The following is a 21,890-nucleotide window of genomic DNA, read 5'->3' on the forward strand; positions in this document are numbered from 1 at the left end:
GTTGGATACCTGAAAGATACTGGAACAAATTATTAAACAATTGATTTGTAAGCACCTAGAGGATAATATGATTATAAGTAATAACCAACATGGATTTGTCAAGAACAAATCATGCTAAACCAACCTGATTTTCTTCTTTGACAGGGTGCTGGACCTAGTGGATATGGGGAAGTAGTAGGCATGATAGATCTTGATTTTAGTAAGGCTTTTGAAACAGTCCCACACGACATGACTAGATGACCTCCTGAGGTCCCTTCCAACCCTGATATTCTATGATTCTGTGATTCTATGACATTCTCATAAGCAAACTAGGAAAAAGTGGTCTAGATGAAATTGCTATAAGACAGGTGTAAAACTGGTCAAAAAGACCATAATCAAAGCGTAGCTATAAATGGTCCACTGTCAAACTGAGGGGACATCTCTAGGGAAGTCCCACCAGGGTAAGTCCTGGATCCTGTACTATTTAATATTTTTCATTAATGATTTGGATAATGGAATGGAGAGTATGCTTATAAAATGTGCATATGACATCAAGCTGAGAGGGGTTGCAAGTACTCTGGAAGACAGGATTAGAATTCAAAATGACCTTGATGAATAGTAGAATTGTTCTGAAGTCAACAAGATGAAATTCAATAAAAGCAGGAAGGCATGGGAGGTAATTGTCCCACTCTACTTGGGATTGGGGACTCAGCTGGAGTATTATGTCCAGTTTGGGGATCTTTTAAGAAAGACATGGACAAATTGAAGAGAGAGTCCAGAGGTGAGCAACAAAAACAATAAAGAGTTTAGAAAACCTGACCTATGAGGAAAGGTTAAAAAGACTGGGCATGTTCAGACACTTACGTAAGTAACCTGGTTCTCAGAAATGCTGAGCAGCCACAAATCATACTGAATCCAACAGGGATTCACAATGAATTCACAACATGGATTTTAGGTACCTAACTTTAGGCACTGAATTCTGAACTTGTTGAGTTCAACCCCTACATCCCTTTCTTATCTCTGAAACTGGGAATAATAATTCTTATCTCTGGGGACTATATAAATAATTGAATACATGGTGATTCCTATGAGAAGAAAACTAACTTTCAGGAAACTTACTTCCCGATCATGTGCTAATGTGGTAAATAAATGGTGTTGAAAATACATTACTTAACATATAGCAAAATGTGACTGAGTGCAAGAAAGAATGTTGAAACCTCACTAAAAAGACCCCTTGACTGGACACTGAAAAACAGCCTGGCTCAAACCCACCCTTTCTAGATAATCTCAGGGTTCAATAGACACTTTTATGTTTTCATATTAAGGATTTAATATCATTGTATGCATAAAGATGTTTAGCGTTTAAAAAGAAGGAAACTTTCCAAGATTTCTGAGACGACGAACAAATAATATATCCAACTTCAGAATGATCCCAAAAAATGAATAAGATTTGACATATAAGTGCTTATCATATCTTGAAAATGTTTAGTGTTGGAGAACATTTTGGATGAGGCATTTTAATATATGGAACTCTAAGCCATTTTGTCATTCAAATAGATAGACACCAAATTCTCCCATCACCCAAGCCCATGCAACAACCTATGAAGTCAAAGGTGTAACCGAGTGGGGAATTTTGTTATGATCAATACTTCCAAAGTCAATGGGAATATTGGGTTCACAAGGAATTGCCCTACATTAGAAGCTGAGGCTAGATTACAAGTTTGCAAGGCTAATGAAAAATGTGCTTCCCAAATGAAAGTTTTACAAAATTGCAGTGCACCTAATAAAAAATCCAGAAGGCATGAAGATAGAATATTGTGTTAAACAGCAGAGACTTCATTTGTCTACAATAAATAACGGAGGCAATTGCAATCTAATGCAAACATGTCCAGTACAAGAGATACTGTGTCATCCTTACAATAAAACCAATAAGCAGCCATTTTGCAAAGATGTGTCTCACCCATATTACAATGGAGAAGAGTCAAGTGTTACAGGGACTTATTGAATCAGGAGGGATGTAACAAATGTGTCACATCTCCCTCTGCGAAGAAGGTGTGGAGTTTCCTAGGAAGCCCCAGGGGGAAGAAGGGTTTCTTCATTTAAGCTATGTGATCGTCTAACCTTAGCTATGAGTTGAACAGGACACGAGCCCGCACCCCAAACCCCTCCTGCATCCTGCACCCAGCCCCTTGCCCTGAGCCCCCTAACCCCCTGCCTGAGTCCCCTGCTGCATCCCTCCTGCAACCTAACCCCCTGCCTTGAGCCCCCTGCCGCACCCTTCCTGCATCCCAACCCCCTGCCCTGAGTCCCTTCCTGCACACCGCACCCCCTCCCACACCCCGCACTCCCTCCCACACCCCAAACCTCTGCCCCAGCCCTACATTCATGGCCCTGCATGTAATTTCCTCACCCAGATGTGGCCCTCGGGCCAAAAAGTTTGCCTACCCCTGTTCTGAATCAACAGACTCTCATTTTGTGTTTTAAAGAAAGAGTTGTTATGTCCTTGTTGCTGAAAGGTAACATTCCAAATGTTAACCAAATGTAACCAATACAGTGTGGTCTTCCTGAGTCTGTACAGAGCCTGCCCCAGAAATGTGAACTTCCCAACCAACAACTGTTGTCACTGAGTGTTAAAACAAAAGCCTAACAAAACTTTAAATATTATCATTCACTATTTCCGTGCTTATCTCAGAAGAAGAATGAGAAAGAGGTTGGGAATGACTATGAGAGGTGGCTATTTGGGAGTTGATGCAGGAAAGTAAGTTCAGAGGGAAGAAATGAGAAGAGACCTAAAGACAAGGAAGAGAGAGAGAAACCAAAAAAAAAAAAAAAAAAAAGGAGGAGGAGGAAGGAGGAAGAAAAACAAAGGGTAAATACTGGTCCTAAAGGGAAGCATATTTTCCTATTGTGTGGTACTGAACACAGCAATAAGGCACCAGACAAACAATAAATAATATTAACTAAAAGTTTAGCTACTACAGAAAGGCCAGATTCTATATTTGGTCTCTCTGCATTGATGTCATTGGTGGCACACTGTGTGGCATGGGGAATAGGTGACCCTACATTTTTACCATAGCCAGTGGCCTATAATTAAAGATAGAATTCCACCCTCTCATGCCTTGTTTTAAGCAGTCTAAAGTCTCTGATCAAAACTATTTTTGTCAGTTCAGATACGTTGCAAGGCTTCAGCCATTTTCTCACCACAAAATTCATTCTAATCAGGGTATTGATCACCTCAGATGTTTATATATTGCCGAGCGCTGATAATAGGACCTCCCAACCACAGGACCATTATCACATTTGTATGTTATTTATGGTACAGCAATTTGTCTAGCTTTCACAATCAATTATACAACAGCTGGAGCAGTTACAGGAGTTACCTGCAAAGCCTCATGCGCAAAGTGAAGATTAGATAAACACTTCAGCATTGTTCAGTTCCCAGTAGGCTTGTACTGTGGGCCAATTTGGGTCTCAACTGGCATCAGTCTGGCTCTTCCACCCACCTTGATGTGCCTTACCCTGCCTTCCTTTGCAGCCAGTTCTTCCAGTCTCCCTGTGACCCAGAGACTCCTTGATACCAAATGGCAGAGGGAACACAGGATGCATAGGATTTTACAGGGATTCGCTGAGTCAGATATCTGCATAATAGTTCACCAATGTATCACATGTGAGATCTCAACTGAAAGCCAGTTGCCTACTGGTCATCATAACCATTCCAAAATGTGTGGATGGATAATATTTATGGATTTATGTGTCTATACTGAAAATTATGCTCTTAAACTCGTGGAGTGAAGACAGATCACCAGGAGGTGACATACCTCACAGCTAATCCTTTCAGGCAAGAGGTAAGTGACACCTATCTCCCTGTCTGGCATTTGTTTATTGTATGGCTCACACTGTATGCCTTTTGCATACTGAGTCAGCAGTGGAATTGGGGAGTTAATGCACAGCAGTCACAGACAAGGCTTTCTCATGCCAAGGGCAGGTGGCAGCGAGGTGCCTCACGACCCTGGGCACCCCCAACAAGCCTCACATTCCCCCATTAGAAAGTAGCATGGATTGGGTAGTTTAGAGTACCTATATGCCCAGGGCAGAATGGATATGGAGGCAGAAAGTGGCAGGTTTCCTTATACTAAATAATTACTTTTTCATACTTCTTTGCTAGGTTTAGTTGACATGACTTAGCTACTTGACTATTTAAAGAATTTACTACATAGCAGCAGGTTTCAGAGTAGCAGCCGTGTTAGTCTGTATTCGCAAAAAGAAAAGGAGTACTAGTGGCACCTTAGAGACTAATGCTCAAATAAACTGGTTAGTCTCTAAGGTGCCACTAGTACTCCTTTTCTTTTTACATAGCAGCAGTATCCCGTGTCATCCTATTTAGAGAAAGCAGACAAGAAAACAACTCTATACATATTTTATTTTCTCTGTTTTTTACTCAATATCTAAAATTCAGGAATTAAAATCCTATTTTCACACTGTGACACATACTTAGACTCATGCTCCAAATGCTACTCCCACTGAAGTCAGTAGCGGGTATACCTGAAGGTAATTTCACACTTTCTGTGCCCTTTCTGTACTCTTGGGCATCTCTTGTAAGTGAAACTAAATCTCCTCTCACATACACGACTAGTGACCAGACTTACCCTCACAAAATTTTTCCTTGCTTCTGGCTAGAGGACTTTAGAAAATCTGAGAGAGTACCTTGTCCTAAATATATTAACCTTACCCATCACGAGGGGGTTTCTTAAACAGAATAAGCTTTTAATAGCAAATAGGTTACAAAAAAGAAAACACACAACATGGAAGATATTAAACATTTAAGCACAGTATTCAGGATTCTGTCTTAGGGTTCTGGCAGAGCTCTTCCCCCTCCTCCATTAGATACAGAGAAATCCAGTTATTTAAATCACCCCTGATTCGTTCGGAGCAGATTGACAAACCTTTTTTTAATGTTAGTGAGCACCTACTCATGTGAGTACTAGATAAAAGTCACTGTGTAGAGTTTGTTTAGGTCTTGGCATTTGCAGAAGTGCACTGTGCATTTCTATTGCAATAGACATATTTTCTATTTCTTTTCCTTGCTTCTAAAGTTAGCATGCTATTTCTTACCTGGGTCCTTGTAGCTTTATATTTATGGTTTAATAGGTGGGAAATTTGAGAGATAAGTGTTTAGTTAACTCACAAAAGTGTGTTGGAGCTACATATTGAGGTGTTTGAGATGGCTGATAGCCATCTGCGAGATTAGTGATGTGAGCTAAAGGCTGTCTTAAGGATAAACATATGGAAAGGAGAAAGGAAAAGTGACTACAGATAAGGAGATCATCTAAATCCTGTTAAAGAAATCCACACAGCAGGATCCACTATAAATGGGAGAAAATGGCTTTTTTTCAGAGCTATTATTACTAGTGTAGGAGAAAGTCCCGAGTTGCAAAATCAAGGTCAAAGGTAAAGTAGGGATTCTGATGTCAAAGTGATTTGTAAGCATGCAGGAGACAAAATGAGTACAGCATTCATTGGAGAAAAAAGTAGGAAATTAAATATTTTGTTCCATTAGTCTATAACAAGAAATGCTGTTTACAAAACTGATTAGATTCTAATATAATAGTGTTTTCAAAAATCAATAGCGTAGATAGTGTATACCATTCAACTGATGCAATTATGTTTCTTTCCACTAGAGAATCCACAAGAAACTTGAATCATAAAAGCCTCAAATCTCTTTCTAGACATTCTAGTTTCCAAAGAGCTCTGACTATCTATTGTGACTATCAAAGGATCATTTCCTCCCACGACTATGGGGTGGAACCATGCTATATGGAGTTCAGACTTTTAAGTTAAATCTTGATCTGCTTTCATCTTACATCTCTGCTAGAAACAACCTTCAGAAAAATCATCATTTGAAGTACCAGCCATTGTACATTGGAAATAAGTAGTGGGTATAACAGGAACTGAGTATAAAATTGATACACTGAATTCTGTTTATGTATGTAACTAGTACATTCAGAACTATATCCTACAAAATATATTTATGTCTGTTTCGTTTAGGGTTTTCTATCACATTACCCAGTATATATGTGATTCCCAAGTAAACTAAATGTTAATGAGTTTTCTGCTTTTCTCTTATCCCCAGTTCTGGAAGCTCCGCTTGAAGAATTTTTTCTTTAAATAATCATGCTATTCTGATGGAAAGGTTTTGTCATAGAGGAGGGTTTTACTTTGTGCTGGTCTTTGGAAGCTGCATTACAGCTGATCAATGCAGCTCTAGAGAGGGGTTGTGGATGAAGACATAGTCACTAATGGGTCCTAACCATTGATGACTTTGAAATAACAATGGACATGGACTTGAAATCAGTGGTGGGACTGGAGTATAGGAATGATGTGCTCACAGTACCCCATAGGAAATCCATCAAGGAAGTGGGAAGATGCATTCAAACTGGAGCCACTGCACATCACATGTGAATACAGTTTCAGATACTGTAATCCAATCTAGGAGTAACAAATGTGTCACATCTCCCTCTGGGAAGAAGGTGTGGAGTTTCCTAGGAAGCCCCAGGGGGAAGAAGGTTTCTTCATTTAAGCTACGTGATCATCTAACCTTAGTTATGAGTTGAACAGGACACGAAGACTTCACACTACTTAGGGGCAGGAGAGGAGGGGAAAGATGCTTTCAGGGTAAGAGAAGGACAGGGTCCCAGCTACTTTTGTCCCCTTTTGACCAGGATCATGCTGGTCTTACCTAGGTTTAATTTGAGCTGTTTTCAGGCAGGACTGACTCTTGTAAGCCTAGTGACATAAGTGTGATGGTGCTGGTTGCATCTGTGGAAAGTGAGATATCACTTCGGTATCATTGGCATATTGATGGCTGCTGAGCTCACAGCATATCAACTTACCCCTCCATGTGGTCTCATGTAAATGCTGAGGAGCAAAGCCAAAATGGATTCTTCTGGAATCCAAGAGATTAGGGCTCCTGGAAATGTATACATTTTGAAATAATTGGCTCAACAATATTTTTTCCAAATTTTTATATATAGTATTTTACTCAGGTCCAAAAGAAGACATTGCCACAGTGAACAGAAGAAGGCCTGATGTTAAAACCCTGAACAGTACTCCAAAATGAGACAAAATTTCCTCTGGAGCCTTTTGTCATTTATTTTGCATGTTCTAAATTAACCAATTAAACATTTCAGAAATAAAAATTGTTTGTCCGGTAAGAGTAAAATATTTGAATAGCTGGGTTCCATAAATCCACCTATGTAATATAAGATACCAGTCCTGTTTTTACCTACCCTTTTAAAGGATTAACAGGGAACTGGCAAGATGAACAGTAATGTTGATATGAGCTTCCAGCTGGGACTGATTACAGGCTACAGCCTAATGCAGTAATGTTTTGTGCTACTACAACAATTTAACTAGAGAGTGCTCACAATACATACCCCCCACCTTCTGCCTACTAAGCCCTGACAAAGAAACCATTTAATTTTGTTCTGATCTTGACCTTTGATCTGATAAATCTCAAAATGAATTATCTAGCAGATACATGGTCCTGTGCTGTTTCAATGTGGGTACATCTGTAAAATTCTTCTTCTGTATGTTGAATACTCACAGCCAAGTCTCTTACCTTGCCTCCCTCCTGAGCCTAATCCAGCAAACAAGATGAACTGCACTGAGCGGGCATGGAAACAGTTGTATCACATCAGATGCCATTTCCTGAACATAAAAAAAGAAGGGATAAAACAGACCGAGCTTTAAGAGCAACTATTGTGAAAAGTTATCTGGTTAACTATCTTCCCTACAGATTGTGCAATAAAATGTAATATGAAATGTCAGTAGCATATTTTGGGTTTTAGATAGTGAGCTGAAATGTATGGAAGTTGATTTTTTTTATCATGACAGAAAATCCTGGGAAAGGAAGTGTATTGTGAGATATGTCAACAGATACTACAGTCTGGGACAATGAGGATCAACTGTTCTTGTCTAGTTATTAATCTTCTTAGTGATAGTTTTACAGATTTTTGTTAGGTTGCTGACCCTGAAATGTTTCACTTCTGACCATTTCACATTTGGAAGCTTTGGATGCCAGCCAGCATGTCTCAGAAAGTTCAGGCCACTGTGTTTAGGTGCATGGAATGAATAGAGGAAACCAAAATATAAGCATCAATGGACACAATATCCTGTGTGGAAGTTGGAATTGTTGGGTAAGATGCAAACTTGGGGTCACATTTTGTCCAGCGACTATGCCAGAAGTCCAAGACAGAAGGCCCAGGGGTGAAAAGACAGCCCAAAGGGGGAAGCTGTGTTGGCAAAGAGCAAACAGAAATCTTCAACTCTATGGGGTGGGTAGGCAGGTGACCAGCAGAGCTCCAAAATTGTGCGGCACCTAGTGGGGAGAGGTTATCACCAAGACAGACAGGTGAAGTGCTGATTCAGTGTCTTCCCTAGGTCATCCCATCTGGTGGGGCTCCAGCCACATAATAAAGCTGCCTCCTTTCCACCAAGGAAGAGACTGGTAGAATATCTCTCTATTCTCCTGACTTGGGGTAAGTAATTCTTGCTGGGACACATGGGGACCATGTAATCTACACCTTCCAGTGGCAAACTGGGTGAATTTGGTCCTTGCATAAAATTAGAAAATGGGAACCATAATATGTGACATATTTAAAATAATATCAAACACATGCAAAAAAGGTGGTAAATTCTCCATCACTTGCAGTCTCAATCAAAAAGAAAAGGAGTACTTGTGGCACCTTAGAGACTAACCAATTTATTTGAGCATAAGCTTTCGTGAGCCACAGTTCACTGCATCGGATGCATACTGTGGAAAGTGTATCTCAATCAAGATAATCTTTTAAAAAGATATACTGGATGCAGGAATTGCTGGATAAAATTCTGTGGCCTAACGTTTTTTTTGGAGGTCCAACTTGATCACTGTGGTTCCTTCTGGTCTTAAAAATATGAATCTATGAATAAACTGCTTGGGAGTGAGATGAAGCCCAAGGATTATTCACAGAAAGGATGGCAAGTGATTCTGACTTTCATCAAGTGTAGCCTTCTCATATGAAATGAGTGAGCCACAAGTTTCAGCCCTGGATTTTGAATCACAAAAAGTTCTGAGCTGTTCAGGTCTGTTTGGCACATTGCTGTGGCAAATCACGTCCACGTTTGGATTCTTGTATGTCTCTTCCTCTCCTCCCCCTCCCACCTCCAGCTTGTTTGGACCTAATATATATTATTTCACATGCCTCTGCATTTCCACTGATTGAAATGACAGTGTAAGTGCTGAAATCCAAGGAGAAGTACTGATCTTCCAGTATTTCTGGTAGGGCCAGTTCAGACAAGGAATGGTGGAAACAATGTGAAGTGTAATGTTTACTGCTCATGCCATGTTGGCTGGAGCATCAGCTACTTTACACCAAAGGAAAGCTTTGTGATCATAATTTGAGGCCCCAGGGAAATCAGGAGGTCTCTGCCATTAGCCCATCCTTAGCTGGGGAACCATCACAGATTCCTCCTCTTGTTAACATGAAACATCCCTCCACCATACAACTAATTTCCTCCACATACCAGTCTGAACATTTCCCCTGGTATGAGAGAAAAGAGAGAGAAGACTGCACGTGAAGTTGTGGGCCTTGGAGCTCAATGGTGCCATTAAATGACGGTTTAGAGGAAGCCAAGTTCTAACAAACTCTTTTGTGTTTGTATAGCACTGAGCGCAACAGGCCCTGTTTGGGATTTCTAGGCACTGCTTGAATACAAATAGCAGCAGCACTACAAGGCACACAAGACAGCTTTTTCTAACAAGGTTTTCAGGTCCATTTTGGAGACCTAAGAGGTTACATGTGGGTCAGAGAAGCATCTAAACATGTTGGTGTGTAGATGAACCTATGAACTTTTCTCAGATAAGCCCAGCACAAGAATTTTTATTTACTGGGAATACAGCTACAACTCGGGAAAGTTAGCTATGAACACTTCACAAGTCATTACAATCTTTATGTTCATTGCATGCGAACATTGGTATATTCTCAAGCAATGCTGCTTGAGAACTTATTAGAGTTCATTTACTTTATATATTTGGATCTGTGATGATGACAATTCAGGTTTTAATGGTTCATATTTCATGGATAGGTCGATCAGTGGCTATTAGACAAGATGGTCAGGGATACAGCTGCATGATCTGAGTGTCTCTAGCCTCTGTTTGCCAGAAGTTGGGAGTGGATGACTGGGGATGGATCACTTGATGATTGTCTGTTCTTTTCACTCCCTCTGAAGCATCTGGCATTGGGCACTGACAAGATATTGGACTAGCTGGACCATTGGTCTGACCACATATGACTGTTCTTGTGATCATTTGTAAGGATGTTCATAGGAGCTGATTTGGGATAAAGAGAGAGGAGATGCAGAAAAGACAGGGAAGACAGCAGGTCATGAAATGTGTGTGGAATGTGGTCACGTTCCATTGCGATGGGCAACTTTATAGATAAATAGTGAGGAGCACCCACTCCTCGCCAGCATGGACCCATTTAACAGGTTGCAAAGAAAAGGTCTCTTACCCATGCAATCTCTTTGAGAATCAGCTAAGCTGAGCTGTCCAAAGGATATTTTGGGCACCTCCAGTCTAAAATACCGCACAAATGTAGGCTTGAAAGGATTAGATGGGCTACTTGTGAACATTGCAGCAATGGGGCTGCCTGAGTTATGCTGCTGAATGTCTACGGGCATTTCAGTAAAACGTTCCTGCTCTGGAAGTTTAATGTAAACAATCAGTAAATGTTGCTTCCAGTTCTGTAGGGCTTTTCCTCCTCTGTCATTAAGGAATGCAGGTATCTTTAAATCTAGGATCCATCTGTGTAGACAAATATTGCTCTTTCTTGTGGAAAAACAGGAAGGAAAAGATTTAGAATGCCCTAAAACTCCCTAGACCTTCCAGCTCCTGCTTCACCTCCCTCCCGAAAGTGTTCCCACCTCCCTCTCAAGAGAATCAATCACCTAATCAGGATCCCCTTTGTTTATAAAGACTATCTCATCCAATCATGGAACAGAATCATTGACTGATTTAACTGGGAATGATGATTTAACTGGGAATTGGTCCTGCTTCGAGCAGGGGGTTGGACTAGATGACCTTCTGGGGTCAACCCTTCCAACCCTTATATTCTATGATTCTATGACTGTGTGCCTTAGATGAAAAATCTCTGATCGTGAACCATAAACAATTTCAACAAACAGTTCAGGAACAATCTACAGGCTTCCTTTTATTTGCATACAACATTCATTAAACAATGTTGAACAGTGAACAAACGGGTAAAAATTGCTGCCTGTTCATGGATAATTAGGAAACAGACAAAAAAGCTAAATTAACAGAATTATTAACCTTTCCTTGCAAATTGTTAACACAGCTCAATTAGGAGAAAGAATGGCCTACTTGAATTGAAGGCCTAATAGTGAAAACTCCTGCTCTAGGTGCCCACTTCTAAAATGTCTGGCTATGTTTTTCATAAAAATGGAAGCCAAAAGTTAAGCTTCCAAATGCTTATGTGGTCTCATATTCAAGAATGCTGAACACCCAGTAATTTGCATTGACCTCAGTAACAGCTGCTGGTTGCTCAGCACTTTTGAAAACCAGACCACTGATTAAGGTGTCTACATATTAACATAAGCTCTGTTTTTGAAAGTGTTGACCTCTGCACATCCATGTTCCTATTTGTAAAAATGGGGAGTAATACTTACCTATATCACTAGCAAAAGCCTAGTGAATAAGGCACTAATGAGTTAGGTGGTCTAAGCTTTGTTCTCAGCTCTGCCATTCACCTGTTGGGTGATCTTAAACTAGTTGCTTCACCTCTCTTTCCACCTTTGCCTTGTTAATTTGGACTGAAAGCTTTGCAGGGTAGGGGCTGCCTCATGACTAAGGCTATGATTTAGTCACGAGTATTTTTAGTAAAGGTCTTGAACATGTCACAGGCAGTAAACAAAAATTCACAGCCCCATGACCTGTCCATGACTTATACTATAAATACCCCTCACTAAATCTTGAGAGAAGCGTGTGTGTGTGTGGGGGCAGGAGGCAGGGACTGCTGTTGGGGGTTGAAGTTGCTCATGTTGTGGCGGTCCGGGGTCAGGGGCACAGCTGCCCGGGGGCTGCCAGCAGCAGCTGCTCCAGTCACCTGAGGGCTGCCAGCAGTAGCTGCTCTGGGCCCCTGGGGACAACTGTTCAGGTGGTCTTGGGGCCAGTTGCCTGGGGCCACTCCAGCAGCGGCAGGCGTAGCTCTCCCTGGGGCCACCTGAGCACCGGACCCAGAGCCAGCTAATTGGATAGCCCTGGGGTCAGCCACACTGTCAGCTGCAGAATTCACGAAGGTCACGGAAAGTCACGGAATCCATGACTTCTGCGACTTGCATGACAGACATGGAGCGCTACTCATGACATGTTTGTACAGCTCCCTAGCATACCAGGACTGAAATCACAGTTGGCGCTTCTACTTGCTATTGTAATACCAAGGTGAGCAACAGAATCATAGAAATGTGGGGCTGGAAGGGACCTCCAGAGGTCATCTAGTCCAATGGTTCTCAGCCTTTCCAGACTACTGTACCCCCTTCAGGAGTCTGAAGCCCAAGCCCTGTCGCCCATGGCATAAGCCCAAGCACCAGCACCACCTGGGGCTCAAGCATGTAACTTAGCTTTGCAGGGCAGTTGCCCTGCTTGCCACACCCTATGCTGGCCATGCACTTACGACACCCCTAAAACAATCCTGCAACCCCCTGGGGGTTGTGAGTTGATGTACCCCCGGAAGACCTCTGTGTACCTCAAGGAGTATACACATACTCCTGGTTGTGAACCACTGATCTAGTCCAGGCTCCTGCATTAAGGAAGGACCAAATATATCTAAACCATATGTCACAGGTGTTTCTCTAACTTGTTTTTAAAAACCTTCAATGATGGGGATTCCACAAACTCCCTTAGAAACCTATTCCAGTGCTTAAATATCATATAGTTAGAAACTTTTTTCTATAATCTAACTTACATCTCGTTTGCTGCAGATTAAGTTGATTCATTTTTTATTTATAATTTTTTATATTTACCAATAATTTTTTTCCCAAGAGAATATTATTTCCAACTGTGGTCAGCATTTATTAGGCCTATTACCATTAGCCTACGTGGAGGACTAGTATATTCGAAAAAGTGTCTTTTGGCAACTAAGCTGTAGTCTCAGGTCTATAGTTGCTTTTTTAACATTAGATACATTTGTATCCATTGGGTCAGAGAGAGTTGTGTATTCAAATCTCTATTCCAAGCAACTTTCAAATGATCCATCTTTTGGACCAGAAAATCATAAAAGGATACTGCAGGCTGAGTAAATCTGGGAAATTTCCTCCAAAATAATAAAAGTTATGGAGCTCCCAATGTGTCCAGTCCAAAAACATTCATCAGTAAATGCTTTAAATGGAAATATTTCTATGTGCCAGAGCAGTACAAACCAAATTGTTGCTGAAGATCTATAAATGGCTTAAATTATCATTGTCAATTATCTGATTACTCCTACCTTCACTGTCCTCTTTATAACAGCCCTTAACATATCGGAAGATTGTTATCAGGTCCCCCCTCGGTCTTCTTTCTTTAAGACTAAACATGTCCCATTTTTAAAATCTTTTAAAATGTGCATTGTGAAGATTCATTTATTACTTTCTATAAAGCACCTATGACACTTGGATGAAAATTTCCATCTAGGTGAAAGCATTATTAAATATTAAGCAGCCATAAAAGGTTTGCTTTCTTTTTTTCCTGCTTTTTTAAAAATAGAAATCATTATGCAAGCTCCGCCAACAAGCACAGAGAAATCCAGACTGTTCTGTGTGGATATGCAGCATTTAGCTGTATTCAGAAAAGTAACTATGCAAAAGTGACAGCTGCTCATTCAACGGCAGAAGGATCTTTTGGTTAAGTTGTTGCTGTGGGACTCAGGAGACATGGGTTCAATCCCCAGCTTTGTCACAACCTGTGTAAATTTAGACATATCACTTTCTGTGTCTCCTTGTACCTTTTGTTTGTTTTATCAGTTTCACAGGTGTTAAGGCCAGAAGGGACCATTTTGACCACCTAGTCTGACCTCCGATAATACAGGTCATAGGACGTCACGGAATTAATTCCTTTACCACATCCACCCTTTCAGAAAAGCCTCCAATCTTGATTTCAAGATTTCCGGTGATGGAGACTCCATCACCACCCTTGGAAGTTGTTCCAATGGTTAATTACCTTCACTGTTAAAAGTGTGCTCATTTTTTTCTATCTTGAATTTGTCTAGCATCAACTTCCAGATTCTTGAAGGAAAGGACTATTTCCCACTATGTGGCTGTATGGTGCCTAATATAATGGGGCCATAGAATTGGCTGAGACTTTAAGGAACTATTGGAATACTAAAATTGTAAAAATATTTTTTACTCAATGGATCTGTGGCCTTGTCTGTCCTTGATATCAAATCTGTCTTGAGTCACTTTTCTGACAATCAGTGTTTTCTATTTACTTATTTCAGAGTCAATGCGGTTATGGAGAAGACAACTGGATTCTATTCTGCCTCATGAGTCATCCGTAAAAATGGCAGCTACGTGACTGTAAAATTTTTGTCATTAGTCAGAGTGTAAGAGACAAGAAACAATCACAATCTCACATTTCAGGTTGCACATGCCTTGCTTGAAGTTAGAAATTTCCTCTTTGGACCTGTAAACCAAGCAAACGTACAGAGAATACAAATAGAACTGACACCACAATATCTATTTTACAGAGTCAATTTTCTGTATAGAACATACAAACTAGACTAGTCAACTGTGCAGATGACCCAACTGGTTGAATATCCAAAGGCGCTTTATAATAGGAACCACAGTCTATTTAAATATTGATGTGAAATGAAGGACTACCTAAGGAGAAATGTTGAAAGACTGAGGCTCAGTGCCAGGGTAGTGTCAAAAGACTGCACAGCAGAAGTGCCACATGACTTGATCTCCCATTCCAGATATGTTTTGTTGGCATGCTGATGGCAGCACTGGGTGGTAAGATGAGACACTCCAAGGTTGAATTCTGTTGCTTTGGATAACTCTTGGTTTTTCTTTCTTGTTGTTGCCAAGAAAATATTTTCCAGATCCCTTACTCTGCTCAATAGTTGTTGGGTTTTTTTTGCTTGTTTTGTTTGTTTTTTTTGTTTAAAAATTCTAATCTCTAGTTCCATAGCTCAGGAATTAATATACTGGGCTGGTAAAATAGGGGGCTCTCTGGCCTGTGTTCTGCAGGAGCTCAGATTAGATTATCCAAGGGTCCATTCTGGCCTTAAAAATTATGAATCTCTTAAAAAATGTTTACTAGAAGCTACTGTAAATGATTTTACATCTTCCTAGTGATACGGACACATGACATGATCTAGTGAAATGCTCATCACCTATGTGAAGTGCTGAGCAATTTCATCACCCCTAAAATCAGTGGAATTTGACAGCACACTGTATCTCAGTGGATTGGGCCCACATCTCATAAAAGTTATCCAGCTGGATATGGAGGGTGGTTAAACACCCTATTTACTATGCCTTTGATTTATAAACATCATGGTACACTTATGGTTTAGTCACAGTGCAGCCAATAGTCTGGCTTAGCCAGTATACTTCTTTTACTTGTGTACCTTCCCTGAAACTGTCCCTCACCTTCTATTCTCTGACAGCGATCAGGTAACTTGTCATTAGAAGCTAACTTTGGCTCTCTGAGAGCCTGATCTAATACCCATTGAAACCAAGGGGAGTCATCTCAGTGGGAGAGCATCTAAAAGTGCAGTGCAGCTTGTACTACACTGGCTCAATTCATATGGGAAAGTTATTCTGATTTTACAAGAATGTAATGACACAGTTGTGCAGTGTGGTACCTGAGGGCAATCCAAAATGCTATTGTGTGGAATGCATGGAACTATTTTGGGCAAAACCAGCTCAGAAAATCATGGCAGAACCTGATTACATTTCATGTGGTATTGTAGTTTGGATAGGACCTTAGGGGGCCCATCAACAAAAAGTGGGGCTTTATTACAGAGTCCTCCATAAAAGGAGTTGTACTTTGAGAATGCCCAGAAGACAGAACTAGACATTTCTCTCTCAAAGCAACATGCAATGTATTTATTGCAATTTGTGTCCAACAAAATGTAGGGCAAAGCAATCACCAGAACACATACACTTTTCAGTGTTCCCTGCTGTTGGTTTCTACTGTTCATGGCATGAGCTATCAGAATGACTTTTGTCTGACCTTAACTCATGCTAACCATAAAAAAAGTAGAAAGACAGCAGAGATCCATAGTGCCTGAATTACTCTTTTGGTAAATGTATATTTGGGTTATTTTAGCTCTGTCAATTCACTGATCAGCAGAATAAATATAGAAATGAAAGGAAAAGAAAATCTTCTTTGTCCAGCACCACTAGTATTAAAGTGGCAGCTGTAGGGTAACTGCCCCTTCTCTCCCTTCCCTCCCCATCTAATGTATGTGCCACCTTTCTGTTGCTACTGCCTCACATGTTGAGAGGTCACCCTAGGCCTTTCCAGGTTGCAGAGCAGCCTCAAGCAGGGCAGCCGTAACTTAGAACAGCTCCTTATGTTATCTAAATTACCCTGCGGGCTCTTTTGGCTCCCAACCAACTCAGAACCCCAGGGACACAAAGGAAGCTAGAAGTCACCTTTGCCCCTTGTGCTCCAAGAGCTACACAACCCCTCACCCCATAAGTTAGTCATTTTACAGATGCACCAGCTGATTAAAGGGGAGATTAAGGAATTTACAAAGGGTTACATGGCACGTTTAGTACAAGAAACAGGGTTAGAACTCATTAATTCCAGTTCCCAGCCTCTTTGTTCTAACCACTAACCTTTCCTGCATATGTACAGTAGGTATCACCATGGACCTTTTTCATGAGAGCTAAGGTGCATTTCTTACCAATTTATGTTTGGTAGCATGTTTTATCTGACCCTGCAGGGCTCTGTGGCGCAGACTACACTAAGTACTTCCCAGAAATGAGATCATTTTTGACAAAGTCTTATAGAAAGATCTAATCTTTCTGTTTTATATATATATTAAACCACTGAACTGAACTCAATAGAGAGTTATCTCCTGATTCTAAATTTCTGTCGAAAGATTATAATTTTTATTAAATCTCCTAGATTGATAGAGTAATTTTTGTAGAAATGTATATGCTTCATCACTATTAAATTCTATAGATTTTTTTCCATAAGGAAGGCCTTTCAAGCTGCCTTCTTTGTTCATGTAATCCATATATTCACAGCAACAACATCAGCATACGTGGAAATCCAATGAATATCTGACATTGTATGGAACATAGAAAACAGCTGTTCTAATACAGCTTTCCTAATGACAAACCTTTCCTCTGCAGCTAACATGCTTCATAATATCAAGGTCTGATGACCTTCTCCTCTTCCAGTTTCATCTGCAGTACTGAAAAGTACTGAGCACCCTTAGGGCTCGACTGATTTCAGTAGGAGTTTGAAGTCAACGGGGAGTTGAGAGGATGCTCAGTACCTTGCAGGCTTGTGCCCGTGACACCAATGATTCACATTTATATTAGCATTTATTATATGTATTACACGGTAGTTCCTCATGGTCCCAGTCAGGGTCAGGGCTCCATTGCACTGTACAATTCAGTTCCTGCCCCCCTACAGTCTAAAGCCGTATCCTTCAATGACTTCTGCATATGTGGATCTCTGAACTGCAAGGAGCACCGTGGACTCCAGTGGAGTTCCACTCGGAGTCCCATGCGTAAAAATGCCATTGCAGAGTCAGGGCCTTCAAAAGCCACCACACTGACTTGTGAATCTTCTCCTTAATGCTAACAAAGGCTCCATCTATTTGTCAGAATTTCTCTGTGTGATGCCTCTTTTGGCAGCATGAAGAACTTTGTTTTGTGATCTTATGGTAACCAGTGTCCTTCAGCAGTGACATTTCCTAAGGAATTACTTATAATCATGAAGTTTCACAATAACAAATAAATTTCTATTATTGTATATTTAACAATAATCATATTAATTAGTAGATCAGAATAAGTAATATAGTAGCACATTGGAACTCCAATCAAAGATGAGAGTTCCACTGTGATAAGAGCTGTACATACAGATAAAGCTGATCCAGTCCCTACCTCAGATATCCTACAGCTAAGTGTCAGATTGTGACAAAATAGATGGACAAAACAGATGACAATACTTAAAAGTCTATTATTACATGCAAAAATGTTCTCATCATGGCAGAGCGCATAGATTATAATAAAACCACATTGCAAGCAAGAAGTACAAAAGCAAACATAATCAACCTTCCTGCTATACAAGCCATTTTAAGTAATGTGGTTGTGGCTGATAACCTATCGGGAAAAGAAACGCTTTTTCTTGTCAGCGCTGCAGCTTTTTACAACAGTTTCTCAACATAATACAGTGAAGCTCTTAATACAAAAACACTCGAAATAGTTTCAGATTCATGGCACAGCATCAAAATGCAGCTCTTTCCAGATATACTATTTCTCTGAAATGATCCCAGTCATTCAAAAATAGTTTCACTCAATTTAACTTCCTAGTGAACCTTCTAAATTACTGATATTAAGCACTTGGTTTCACAACAAACTTAATGAACAGTTCTGACAATCTTTAAGCAGAGCCACTGGAAATGCATGGGCCAGATGGAATCACAGATTACAACACTTTCCCATTGGCCTACAATTTTCTGGCACCTGGCGATTCATCGCCTGGATATGTATTATGGCTGATGCCACAACCCTTTTGCTTGAGAGCTGAATCTGAACTGAAAAAGCCAAATTTCAGAATATAAAGCTACCCAAAGGACTGATTCTAATTCCCCAGGCACAGTGGATCTGAGGAGGCCAGGATAGCTCAAAGCTTGGGGATTTAGGATCATTCCGTTGGGTAGCATTATCTTCTGAAGTTGGGTGTTTTGAAGAAGAAAGATGAAATCAGGACAGAATGTGAGAGGAGAGAGGAAAGGGAAATGAACCAGGCAGAGGGGGTCAGGAAGAAATTGAAAAAAAAGAAGTGTAAAAGAGGAATGAGTAACAGTAGCAGATTAAGTCCCTTTGCAGTGTTCACAGTGAGGTTACAGAATCTGTAAGTTTCCATTATGCTAGAAATTTGTGTGATTAAATGGAGGGGTCCAGCTAAGCAACAGGATATTTCCTCTTCACCCTAAGCTGCAAGAGGTGACAGGAACAGTGTTTGAAACTGAACGGAGTCATTTGTGGAGACAATGGGGGAAATGCATTTTAACCTCATTTACATGATGTATCTAATTTTGAAATGGCCCACTAAAACCAGACATATCCAGAACATTTTCTAGCAATCAACAGCAAAATCTCTACATTGTCCTCTGTTTCTCAACTGCCCTAAGCAAAAGGATATTTCCACTTTAGCAGATTAAATTTTAGACCAAGTCATTTTGTATTTAAAAAATGAAGATTTTTCTTTGCAAAAGAGCTACAGAGAAGCCTAATATTTATAGATATTTATGTGATAAGTCACCTGTGTTACGAATTTTAATATCTAAGATCCCGACTCTGAAATGAGCTCTTTGTGCATGGACAGCTGCACCTTGTGGAGTGGTTTTAATTATTTCAATGGGATGCTGTGTGTACAGAGAACCACCTCTCAGAGGTCACTAGAGGATCAGGGACTAAGAATGAACACCACATTTTATGCAATGTAGTTGTAGCCATGCTGGTCCCAGGATATTAAAGAGACATGGTAGGTGAGGTAGTATCTTTTATTGGACAAACTGCTATTGGTGACAGAGACAAGCTTTCAAGCCACACAGAGAGCTCTTTTTCAGGTCTGGGAAGGTACTCTCAGTGTCACAGCTAAATGCAAGTTGGAACAGATTGTTTAGCATAAGTAAGTAGCACACATTCTAAGGGACCATTCAATTGTGATGACTACCTTAATGAGGACAACTTACAACTCGCTGACACCACCTACTACAAAGAACTCAAGGAAGCCCCTACACCACAATTTACCCAGGAACTTAAGGATATAATCAAATCCTTCCCCAAACAACTCCAAAAGAAACTCTACAAACTCATCTCCCACAAACCTAACCCAGGGATTTTCTATATACTTCCCAAGATACACAAATAAGGAAACCCAGGCAGACCCATCATATCTGGCAACAGCACTCTTACTGAAAGACCATCGGAACTCAGAGAAACCATCCTGAAACCACTCACCACACAAAGGGCCCGCTTCCTCCAGGACACAACTGACTTTCTCCACAAAATCCACAACATAAACAACCTTCCTCAGAACACTATCCTCGCCACCATGGTTGTCCCTTCCATATACACCAATATCCCGCACAATGACGGCATAGTTATCTGCCTCAAATATTTACAAGGCAATGGACAACCCTCAGATATCCACCCCACACATATTGCCAAACTCATCCATTTCATCCTCATCCATAATAATTTTACATTGAACACCAAATACTTTGTCCAAACCACGGGAACAGCCATGTGTACTTGGATGGCTCCCCAATATGCCAACTTCTTTATGGGCCACCCTGAAGAAGAATTTCTGGAAAAATGCACCACTAAACTAATGATATACCTGAGGAGATACATCAATGATACTTTAATCCTCTAAACCAGAGGTCCCCAAACTGTGGCGCACATGGAGGAATGTCCAGGGGAGGCCCTGATTGACACTGGTGTAACTGAGATCAGAATCTGTTTTAAAGACTGACAGCAAGCTGACAACAAGCATGGAGTTCAGAAATAAAAAGAAAAGGAGTACTTGTGGCACCTTAGAGACTAACCAATTTATTTGAGCATAAGCTTTTGTGAGCTACAGCTAGCTCACGAAAGCTTATGCTCAAATAAATTGGTTAGTCTCTAAGGTGCCACAAGTACTCCTTTTCTTTTTGCGAATACAGACTAACACGGCTGTTACTCTGAAACCAGAAATAAAATAGTTGGTCCTTGTTTCTTTCCTTAATAGCTATGACACAGAGAAAAGAGCAGAAGTTCACAGAATCTGTCAGTAAGCCAATGTACAATTAGGGTGGGTATGTGCATAACCCGTAAACATTAGTAGCAGCCATTTTTATCAGGTGTAATGGCACACCCTTATTTTATATTTCTTGGAATCACAGACTTAGACAAATTATAGTTGTGGGTCAAATTCTGACACCCTGACTTGATGCTCAACAGTACCTTACTCCAGCTAAGTCAATCGCACAACTCATGGAGCAAAGTGCTACTCAACTGAATATAAACTGGGGCTTCCCATGGAGGAAGGAAGTATTCTGCATTAATTAGGGAACTGGAAACTGGTGCATTAAGAGCCACATACAACATAGCTATCCTTCTTTCAGAGATCAAGTGTCAGAGCATACAGTGAGTTGACAGTGACACTCGCTACTTCAACAAGCTGCAGAAAGACTCAAACCCATCTATTATTTTGAAATAGCAGATGCAACAAAAAACAACTAGAGAATACCCAGAGTACTTACTGCTTTCCATGTACTTTTTGGGTAAAGAACAGATTGCCTTTATTACTCCTGACCTTACATTTCTTTGTCAAACATATCAATCACTCCCCCTTAACCTTTAATAGGAAAGGCGAAAGTTGTTTATTGCAGCAATTCCTGTGCACCACAAGGACACCACCTCCATTCTAAACCAGTTACATTTGCATACATTTCACTGATTATCCAAAAAGATTGCTTCTTCCTTTAAAATATCTGTTCATTTTATTTTTTGTTCCCAAGGAGGTCATGCACTGCCAGGGAGGTTAAATTTAAAAGTCAGCAGTATTTGGCAGAGATTTATGTGGGAATGGATATGGGTCTGTGCAGCTCTCAGACTGATTAAATAAAGGATGTCATGGGAGTAGTATG

General features: G+C 40.5%; 1 long non-coding RNA gene across 2 annotated transcripts in view; it reads right to left on the reverse strand.

The window, feature by feature from the left end:
- Window positions 1–21,890, reverse strand: part of LOC125634543 (uncharacterized) — a 101,900-nt gene that overhangs the window by 64,783 nt on the left and 15,227 nt on the right. For both annotated transcript variants that reach the window (XR_012667563.1, XR_007355959.2), the window contains exon 2: window positions 7,598–7,686. This is a non-coding gene — a long non-coding RNA (uncharacterized LOC125634543). The remainder of the gene's footprint in view (window positions 1–7,597; window positions 7,687–21,890) is intronic.

This window comes from Caretta caretta, chromosome 3 (genome assembly GCF_965140235.1).
Source record: "Caretta caretta isolate rCarCar2 chromosome 3, rCarCar1.hap1, whole genome shotgun sequence".
Taxonomy (NCBI): Eukaryota; Metazoa; Chordata; order Testudines; family Cheloniidae; genus Caretta; species Caretta caretta.